The sequence below is a fragment of the Oryctolagus cuniculus genome, chromosome 8 (genome assembly GCF_964237555.1).
Source record: "Oryctolagus cuniculus chromosome 8, mOryCun1.1, whole genome shotgun sequence".
Classification (NCBI taxonomy): Eukaryota; Metazoa; Chordata; class Mammalia; order Lagomorpha; family Leporidae; genus Oryctolagus; species Oryctolagus cuniculus.
The window spans coordinates 45,335,134-45,346,102 of record NC_091439.1 but is presented as its reverse complement, the minus strand read 5'-3'; the positions used below and the strand labels follow the sequence as shown (position 1 = coordinate 45,346,102).

The 10,969-nt window shown below is 38.7% G+C and overlaps 1 long non-coding RNA gene across 1 annotated transcript; it reads right to left on the bottom strand.

The window, feature by feature from the left end:
- Nucleotides 1-1,484: 1,484 nt before the first annotated feature.
- LOC127483209 (uncharacterized) lies at nt 1,485-8,639 on the bottom strand. The gene is made up of 3 exons (XR_011378264.1): nt 8,521-8,639; nt 6,372-8,067; nt 1,485-5,986 (listed from the first exon to the last, which is right to left on the bottom strand). It is a non-coding gene; the product is annotated as an uncharacterized lncRNA (long non-coding RNA).
- Between the last annotated feature and the right edge of the window lie 2,330 nt (nt 8,640-10,969).

Genomic DNA, 10,969 nt, shown 5'->3' with positions numbered 1-10,969 from the left:
CTGAATCTCTACACTCTAAGTAGCTCACAGAGCCCTGATAAAAAGATCACTGCTCAAAAACAAAGGAAGTTACTTTATTAGTTCACACTATTTGCATCCATTTGCACATATTGTGGAAACCTCTGTGGGTGAAGTATTAGATAACTGCAAATCAGTAAAGGTCAAAAAGTGAGCCAATAGCTTATTAGATGATTACATTAAAATGATTCCTTTTCCAAAAGAAATTAAAAACTTAATGACAGTTTTCTATCTGTCCCAGATTAAGAAAAAGTGTCCCATACCAAAGCCAGACTACAGTACTGAGCTGTGGTGCTTACTGGAAGGTAACTACCAAGTCCATCAAGGACAGCTGAAGAAAAAGTACCACACGACACCGGTGTTGCCTAACCAACTTTGTCCACTACACAGCCATCCATAGGACATTCAGTGGTATCTTCTTTGATTTTAAAGATTTTTGAGAGAACTGCTCATTCATTTACTATTCATGTCTTATTTGCTTCTAAAAGAATCGAAGGGACTGAGCAAAGATTAAAAAGTACATGATATATTTATAACATTTTCTTCAAGAGACAGACCAAAAATATAGAAATTTGGAGTAGAGGGATTTAAAAATACATATCAATCTTAGTTTGTAATAAGATTTTCTAGATTCTATAGCATAGGTTTTTTCAAATTTCCTTTCTGAAGATTTGGTTTCTGTAACCTATTCTCTGTTAAGAATAGTAGATATGAAATTGTAAAAGTTTCAGTTTTTAGTTACATCACTTGTAAGGCTACTGAAAAATTTAAATGAATGTTCTAGGAACACTGATTTCACATTAAGAAGATATATATGATTGCAGCATTTTCTTACAGTTAATTTGAACACTTTGGATGATGAACCTGATTTTGTAAGTAGCTTACATGATTTAAAAATGCACATGACGGGCTGGAGCTGTGGTGTAGAGGGTAAGACCGCAGCCTGCAGTGCCAGCATTCCATATGGGCACCACTTCTGATCCAATTCTCTGCTATGGCCTGGGAAAGCAGCAGAAGATGGCCCAAGTCCTTGGGTCCCTGCACCTGCGTGGGAAACCAGAAGAAGTTCCTGGTTCCTGGCTTCAGATGAGCACAGCTCTGGCCGTTGTGGCCAACTGGGGAGTGAACCAGCGGATGGGAAACTTCTCTGTCTCTCTCTGCCTCTCCTTCTTTCTCTGTGTAACTCTGACTTTCAAGTAAATATATAAGTCTTTAAAAATAAATAAATAAAAATGCATTTGAAATTTTAACTTTATAATTACTTTGACAAATATAATTACTAGGACAACTTTGTAAGTAACCTTAACTTCTAACCAAGCTTGTTTTTTATATAAATATATATAGATATTATATATGGTTGTAAATTCATACACTTATCACATGAATGTCTTGCTATACACAATACTCAATGCTTTATTCTTACATGCTAGGTTGGCAACTGTTTTGAAAGTCATTTAATATATATTTTTATAAGGTAAAAAAAAAATGGTTCATACCATTTTCCCATAGATGATGGCCAAAACAAAAATACTTTAGCCTACAGATTGAACCCAATTTAAAAAACAAAACAAGGTCAGAAGGTCTCATGCATAAATGATGAGCAACCCTCCCATTTGTCTGCTGGGAGTCAGAAGGTGACCAACAGTGTCAGCAGTGAAACTGCTGTTTGACAATTCTTGACCAATCCACCTCAGATGTCTGATACACTTCCTGTTTTAATTTACAAATTGAATGCTCAGATGGATCTTAGATTTAAATAGCTATAAGCCTTATGACAGAGGCTGACGAATCTGGGTACAGCATTCTGCACTTGATCTTAGCCAAAAGGTCGAGAAGTGATGGCGTACAGGATTCTGGGACTCCCTATGATTTAGGGCTACTTAGGGAAACACTACTGCTAAAATGAGATCCAAGAGGCTTCATATGGAAATGTCTCTGACTTCAGTGTGTTATGGAACAGTTAAAGCTAAAACTCTTCAGTGGCATTTATGAAATATGGATAATTTTGCAGGTAGCACACCTGAAGGACAATCTGTACTTACAGATTAGAGAACACTGAAAAATGCCACATGATGTAAAGTGGCTTCTTTCCAATTTAAACATCTTTTCTCTATGTTTATTTGGAGAGTGTTATCAAACATTAATGATTAGTAAAATCATTTGTCTCATAGCAACTGTAAATGTTATCAAACTAAAATTACAAGTGCAATTGGAAAGACAAACACACATCTGCTTGTTTTTACAGGCTGTTAAATCTTCTATTGGTAATATTTATGTGTATAGGCATTTTACATACTTTCTGGAAACTCATATACATACATTGACCTGCACATAGTTATTTCAACAATTCTTTCTTGAGCTCAAGAAAATATCAAAATTATATACTTTCTTGAAATCAAATGACGAGGTTACCTGAAAGCCATAAACTTTCCATTCTCCTACAACAGTTACTGACTACCTATCATGTGCCAAGCACTTGTAAATATTTTATACAGGTTATTTCATTTAATTTTTAAATACCTACAATAGTTAGTCTCTGAAAAGCAGGAGGATAATGAGGAGGCAGTAGAAGAAAGAAGAGGAAAAAAAGAGGAGGGGAGGGAAGGGAGGAGAATAGAAGAGAGGAAAAAGAGATTCAGGAGGAAGAGAGGAGGGCGATGATGTCATCAGTCTTTATAGCGAAGTAAAAGCCCCAAGGAACTACGCAAATTTATAGGATGCTAGAATTCCTCAATCCTAAAATAGAGATGTACCCTTATATGCTTGGCAATAGACCTGTTTTTTAATTCCACTGATATTGAGTTAACAGTCATCTTCATTTTGTGATCTAATCAAAATTCGTCTTTCATTGTTTTCAAATTATTTTTTATTTGAAGATTTATCTATTTATTTGAAATGCAGAGTGACACTGAGAGATCTTCTATCCTCTGGTTCACTTCCCCAAATGACCATAATGGACTGGCCCTAGCTGAAGCCAGGATCCAGGAACTCTACCCTCGTCTACCATTTGGGTGACAGGGGCAGAACTATTTGGGCCATCATCAGCTGCATTCCCAGATGTATTAGCAGTGGGCAGGTTTGGAAGCAGAGCAGCCAGTACTCCGATAAAGGATAGTGTTGTTACAGCTGGTCACTTAACCTGCTGCACAATAATGCTGGTCCATTTACATATTGTTTGGTAAATAAACAGAATGACAGTGCTATCTAGAGAGGGTGTGGGCTAAGTACAGCCTCTTCCTTTTTGCAAATTCATCATGGACCTCTACTAATATTAATATTTTAATATTTATAGACCAGATTCTGTTTTAAGAAACAAAATTCATAGGAGTGGGAATTTTGCATGGTGTTAAGATGGGCCAGATTCCTTTTTGGAGTGCCTGGGTTTGAGTGTGGGTTCTGCTCCTGAGTCCAGCTTCCTACTAATGCACACCCTGGGAAGCAGCAGGAGGCAATAACTGGATTGAATTCTTAGCTCTGACTTTGGTTTGCCCCAGCCACTGCTATTATGCACATTTGAGTAGTGAACCAGAGGATAGAAGATCCCTCTTTCTCCATCTGTGTCTCTGCCTTTCCAATAAATAAATAAATTTAAATAGTCACACTTTTATTTAAAAAAAAAAAAACCCTTTCTTTAAAAAGCTTCATTTATGTATTTGAAAGATAGAGTGACAGGGAGAGTAGGAGAGACAGAGAGACAAAGAAAGATCTTCCATTTGCTGGTTCATTTCCCCAAATGCCCACAACAACCAGAACTGGGCCAATCTGAAGCCAGGAGCCTGGAAACCTTTCTGGGTCTCCCATGTGGGTGGCAGGGGTCCAAGTACCGCAGCCATAACTTGCTGCCCCCCAGGCACATTAGCAGGGAGCTGGATTAGAGGCAGACTAGTTGGAACTCAAACCAAAAGCACTCTGATATGGAATGAAGACATTCCAAGATGCGATATAACCTGCTCCATCACAATGCTTGGCCCAAATCCCTTTTTTTAATCAATTTTTTCCCAATGATTCTTTATAACCAGGATTGTGACTTTTTTCAGCACCCATTTAGAAAAATGTGATGTTCTGTTATCATCTTCCCCTTGTACTGAAGCAAAGGAAGAAAACATTTTGTTAGAAAGATCTAGGAACTGTCCTTAGTCATGTATGTCACCCTTAATTTCTTCAGAAATCCCATTATTGAGAGAATTCTGGGAAGAGAAGAAAGTCCCAGGAGTCTGATTCTGTCTTGACCACAACTGTACCAGCAGAACCTTTAGATCTAAAGATATAAACAGATTGAAAATGAAAGCATGAAAAAAGATAGTCCAAGACAAAGCAAGAGATAAAAGAAGGTATTATAAATCTAAAAGTTTCAATGCACCATGAATATTGAACAATTATAATCATTTATGAACCAAAAACACACCATCAAAATACATGAAGCAAAAACTGACAAGTGAAGGAGTAAGCACATATGTTTATAATAATCATCAGAGACCTCAGAATCCCACTGTTAATGAATTCAATGACAGAAAATAAGAAAACAGAATACTTAACAAAATAAACTAACTAGATCTATCAGATGTATATAAAATACTCTATCCTGCAAGAATAGACAGTAACTGGAAGACGCTATGGTGATTTCCCAAAAACTTAAAAACAGAAATTATCATAAGATACAGCCATTACACTTCGGGGTATATTACCAAGGTAACTGAATGCAGTCTAGAAGAAATACTTATATGCTCCTGTTCCTACTTATATACTCCTGTACACATTCACAATGTGTAAAACATGGAAGTAAACCATGAGGCAACTGATGGATTAATGGATAAACAAAATGTGGTGTTTCTACAATGGTATAGTACTGTCTTAAAAAGGAAGGAAATTCTGACAATGCTACAAGATAGATGAAACTTGAGGACATTAATTTAAGTGAACTGAGTCAGTCACAAAAAGACAAAAGCTGTAAAATTTCACTTATATGAAGTACTGAGAGGAGTCAAATCACAGAGATAGAAGGTAGAATGGTGGTTGGCAGAAGCTGGGGGAAGAGGTATAAGGCAGTTAGTGTTCAATAGGCACAAAGTTTCTGTTTCACAAGATGAAAAGAGTTGTAAAGATGGATGGTAGAGACGGTTGTACAATATCATGAATGAATTTAGTACCACTGACTGCACTGAAAAATTATCTGATGGTAAATTTTACATTATATGCATTTTACCACAACATAAAAAGTTGGAGGGACTGGCAGTGTGGTGCAGTAGGTTAAGCTGCCACCTTCGATGCTGGCAATCTCATGTGGGTGTTGGTTTGAATCTTGGCTGTTCCACTTCCAATCTAGCTCTCTGCTAATGTGCATAGGAAAGAAGTAAGTTATTCCAAGTCTTTGGACTCTTGAACCCAGGTGGGAGACTTGAATGAAGCTACTGGCTTTCTGGCTTCGGCTTGGTCAATCCCTGGCCATTGTGGCCATCTGGGGAGTGAAACAGTGGATGGAATATCTGTTCCTCTCTCTCTATAACTCCACCTTTCAAATAAATAAACAAATCATTTTTTAAAAAATGGAAAGAAAAATATAATCCAATAAAAATTTAATGCAGGAGCTCTGAAAGGGTATAACCGTGACAGTCTGTAACTTGGTAAGCTTGGTTTGTATTAAAAGATACCCTTGATTAGATGGCTTAAACAACAGAAATTTGTTTCTTACATAGCTAGAGGCTAGGAATTTGAGATCAGGATGCCAGTGTGATTGGTTTCTGTTATATGTTGTCTTTCTGGCTTGTACACACCGTCTTCTCACTGAATCGTTATATAACAGAGAGAGACAGAGAGAGAGACAGAGAGAGAGAAAGAAAGAGAGAGAGAGAGAGAGAAGGATGAGGGCTTCAATATAGGAAATCTATATTGGGGAGGAGGGAGGAGGGGACACAATTCAGTCCATAGCAATCTATTTTCATTTATTTCATTTAATACTAAACTTCCCACCCTAGGCCGGCGCCGCGGCTCACTAGGCTAATCCTCCGCCTAGCGGCGCCGGCACACCGGGTTCTAGTCCCGGTCGGGGCGCCGGATTCTGTCCCGGTTGCCCCTCTTCCAGGCCAGCCCTCTGCTGTGGCCAGGGAGTGCAGTGGAGGATGGCCCAGGTGCTTGGGCCCTGCACCCCATGGGAGACCAGGAAAAGCACCTGGCTCCTGGCTCCTGCCATCGGATCAGCGCGGTGCGCCGGCCGCAGCGCGCCGGCCGCGGCGGCCATTGGAGGGTGAACCAACGGCAAAGGAAGACCTTTCTCTCTGTCTCTCTCTCTCACTGTCCACTCTGCCTGTCAAAAAAAAAAAAAAAAAAAAAAAAAAAAAAAATACTAAACTTCCCACCCTAAACATCCAATAGAAGAGATTGTATAAGGTGATGCAATGCTAATAATATCAACATTTAAGCAAATTACAAAGATGAAATTTTTTAAAGTCTACTTTTCCCTTGAATTTTTAATGGATGATAAAGAAATGTCTATATACAAAAAGTAGGTTGTGTCATGACAAAAGCACAAGCTTTAGAATCACTGTAGGTGGTTTTGAACCCCCTTTCATTATTTACTATGGTACACTGGGAAAATCAATTATTCTATTGAAGCCTCAGTGTCTTCATTGGCAAAGCAGAGATGATGGCCAAAGTATCTCAGAAGGTTGTCATGACTATTAAATGAGATAATACTACAGAAACTTAGTATGATACCTTACATAGTAAGTCCTCCATTAACATCAGGTATGCTTATAGGAGACAAGAAGAGTTTACTTCGCAAAATAGCAAACAGATGTTTATCCATTCCAAAGAGAAGGGAGAGAGAACAAGTGGTGGTAAATCAAATCCATTACACAACTATAAGGTGCCATGATCTTTGCCACACAGTTTATGGACATCATCTCATTTCCTTAACATCACTTTGTGAGACAGAAATCATTACTTTCATTTTTACAGATGGAAAAATGGGGCTCAGTAGAGTTAAGCAACTGAGAACCACAGACTGAAGAATTCAGAATCAGGTTTGTTAAATTCCAAAGTCACACAGTGTTTCCACAATGAAATTATGTTTTCCTCCATAGAGAAGGGAAAATTTACATATATTGAACCATATCACGTTTAAGTACATTTGAAAATTATTTAATTGGCATATACCTGAGAAATGCCTCACCACCTTTTGCATCTGGATTTGGAGTTCATTCACACCCACTTACTCACAGGGCTGCATCTGGACCCCTCAGGGTTGTGGCCAGCTCTTAGCCAGCTGGTTTGCATACACTCCCAGGGCTGTTCTTAGAGGCCTGTCACTTTAAGCAGCTTTAGATAGGCTGGGGGTAGCCGTCAGGACTGAGAAAGGGCTCTAAATGATGACTCTTCTGATGTCTACTTGTTCCCATCTCTGTAACAGATTCCAGGCTGGCAACTGTAGCCCCTTCTAACAACAGTGTCCACTGCCTGGTCGACCGAACTTCCACGCTGGGTCACTGTTAATTTTTCCTACTGATTCTACGACTTTGGCCCCTTGCATTCAATAACTGATTTCTTTTTGACAATTTTTTTTTAATTTATATTAGGTGAACAAACTTCATGTATTTATATATACAGATTTAGGAACATAGTGATACTTTCTCCCCTCCTCCTGCCCACTCTCCTAATTTCCCTCTTCCTTCCTTTCTTAATTCGTTAATTTTTACAATACACTCAGTTTATTTTATAATCATAAGATTAATCCTCCACTAAGTAAAATAGTCAACAAAAATTAAGAAAAAAAAGCCCACTGTTCCAGAACAGTAGAGACAAGGGCTGTAAACAGTAATCAATTCTCAAAATATCAATTTTGCTAATATGTATTACACTGTTTTGTACCAGTAACTGTTTTTTGCTTCTGACAAGTGGAGGAATCCTAAATCTTGACGGCAAACACTTGCTACTTGCCTCTTCTGCCCTCTGCTGACCATAACTGGAAGTTTTGCTTCACTTTTCAGGCCCTCGTCTCATGGCAGGTACTTCAGTGAGATGAGTGAGGCCCGGCATGACAAATTTGAAGGAGTGCTAAAACACCAACTAGAGTAAATAATATTTTGATTAAATAGTTGAAAATTTTAAAATAATTGTAAAAAATGACAATAATAGTCAAATGCACACTGAAACAGTAGTTCTAGCTTTCGTGTACATAGGCCCTGTGATCCATACTACAGTATGGATAAACCCTTCCCATCATTCATATGGATCAAAAAAAGAACTCACAAAATTTAGGAATCATCAGTGAAAATGAGAACATTAAAGTGGAACACTATAAGAAATCCTTAAAGCTGGCGCCGTGGCTCAATAGGCTAATCCCCCGCCTAGCAGCGCCAGCACACCAGGTTCTAGTCCCGGTCGGGATGCCAGATTCTGTCCCGGTTGCCCTCTCTCAGGCCAGCTCTCTGCTATGGCCCAAGAGTGCAGTGGAGGATGGCCCAAGTGCTTGGGCCCTGCACCCACATGGGAGACCAAGAGAAGCACCTGGCTCCTGCCTTCGGATCAGCGTGGTGCACCAGCCGCAGCGGCCATTGGAGGGTGAACCAAAGGCAAAGGAAGACCTTTCTCTCTGTCTCTGTCTCTCTCACTGTCCACTCTGCCTGTAAAAAAAAAAAAAAAAAAAAAAAAAAAAAAAAAGAATTAAATCCTTAGGAAAGTAGTTAATTAAGAGAACAGAAGAAAAACTGATTTATTTTTAAAGTTACTTCTTCAGAGCTCAGAACACAAAAGAATAGAAGATAGAATGTTTTCTGTTTCATTTCTTGGAAATCAACATTATCATTAGCTGAACAATAATTTATTAGAAGGGCTTAGAGATGAGTTTAATGAATCCCATTTCATCTGACAATTGGGATGCATCATTCAGTTTTCATGTCATAAAATTACATGTTTTACCTCAACTGGTAGACTCATGCTATTTGGCCCAACAGTAAAGGGTAATGCAGTAATTGGAATAAAATAAATGCTATTTCAATTTATAGAGTGGAGTGAACATATAAACAAAGCATGGAAGACAATATCTATGAAAGAGAATCTGACTAGTATTAATACTGATACCATTAAAAAGGGACTGTGGGGGCCGGCGCCGTGGCTCACTTGGTTAATCTTCCGCCTGCGGCATGCACTGTCATCAATATGGGTGCTGGGTTCTAGTCCTGGTTGCTCCTCTTCTAGTCCAGCTCTCTGCTGTGGCCCGGGAGGGCAGTGGAGTATGGCCCTAGTGCTTGGGCTCCTGTACCTGCATGGGAAATCAGGAAGAAGCACCTGGCTCCTGGCTTTGGGTTGGTGCAGCGCCAGCCGTAGGGGCCATTTGGGAAGTGAACCAACGGAGGGAAGACCTTTCTCTCTGTCTCTCTCTCACTGTCTATAACTCTACCTGTTAAAAAAAAAAAAAAAAAAAAAAAAAGGACTGTGAAGTTAGCAAAGAGATATAGAAGGTAGTGTCAGACACAAATGTTTTCTCCTTATATGGCAAAGAATTGGGATATACTAAAATTGATGTAACAAATAATAGAGTTTAAACATATTCTTTCAAATGACAATAACCACCAGAACAAAAATAATATGACTAAGAAATACTACAAGTAAAGAGATAAGGAAATACAAGTCTCTCATCTTTCAATAGCCACTACTTGCTATGGTTTGAATGTGTCACCCAAAATCATGTGCTGGAAACTCAATGCCAGATGCAAGAGTGTTCTGAGGTGGAATCTACTAGGAGGTTTTTTGGTCATGATGACTCTGCACTCATAAACAGATTAACATCCTTATCTCAGGACTGGTTTCCTATTCTAGGAATGAGATATTATAAACCTGAGTTCAGCCCTGTTTTGCTCTGTGTTGACTGCTGACTGATCCTTTGCCTTTCCACATTCTTCCATGCTTAGCATCAAGAAGATCCTAGTCTGATGTGGCCCCACAATCTTGGACACTCCAATCTCCAAAACCATGAGCCAAAGAAATTTCTAATGCCTATAAATCACCCAGCATGTGGTATTCTGTTTTAGCAGCACAGGATGGACTAAGACACTATCTAAATTAAAAATCAAGAAGTTGGAGTATGAATACATGCTTAGAAGTATGGCGATGATTACCAACAGAACAAAAGATGTTTTAAGATATGGAGCTAAATTAGAAGTAAAGGGGTGGGGGGGAAAAAGTTAGGGAACTTACTTTTCACTGTTTGATTTTTTTCATGTGTGTGTATTCATTTTACCCCCTAAAAGTTAAAAATAAGAAAAAGACAAAAACAAAAAGGCAAGATTTCTGCAGTTGCAGCTCTTGGCTCTACTTCCCAAGTCCCCTGCACATCATTCCCACCCCAGCTACAGCCACTCTCCTTATACTGATAGTCATACCCGACTAAGATAGGAGGGAGTAAAGGAGGGCAACAGAAGACATTTCTGCCTGAGGTCCATATTTCCTGGTGCCTATTTATCTTATACTCATGTTTTCTATGGTTGAAACTTTTGGAATACTAACTTTTGATTCTTTTAATCCATAAAATCTAGGCTCTCCTTAATGTCTGACTAAATGTAGTGGATGTGTTCTTTCTTGACAAGAGTAACCTTGACTTTCTGGCCATTTCTGTGGTCCTGCTATTTCAATTAAAAAACAACAAGAATAAAAACAAACAAACTCAACCATGGTCCATTTCTGGCCACCTGAGACAAACCTGACCTATCTAAGTAGGAATAAAAAGTCAATGAAAGAGTGATGAAATTTAAAAGAGTAAATAAAATGCTATCTATTATTAAGTTAAAACACTACTGAGGGCACAGGATGATCATCATTACTCCTTTTCTCATGTTTTTACATAGAAAAGTGAATTTCACTCTCCTGGAGATAACATATCTGGAGGAATGTGAGACTGAAGGTTTTCTTTAGACTAACCACAATCCTGCACTGAAGTGCTGAAAGCAGGAGAAACTAG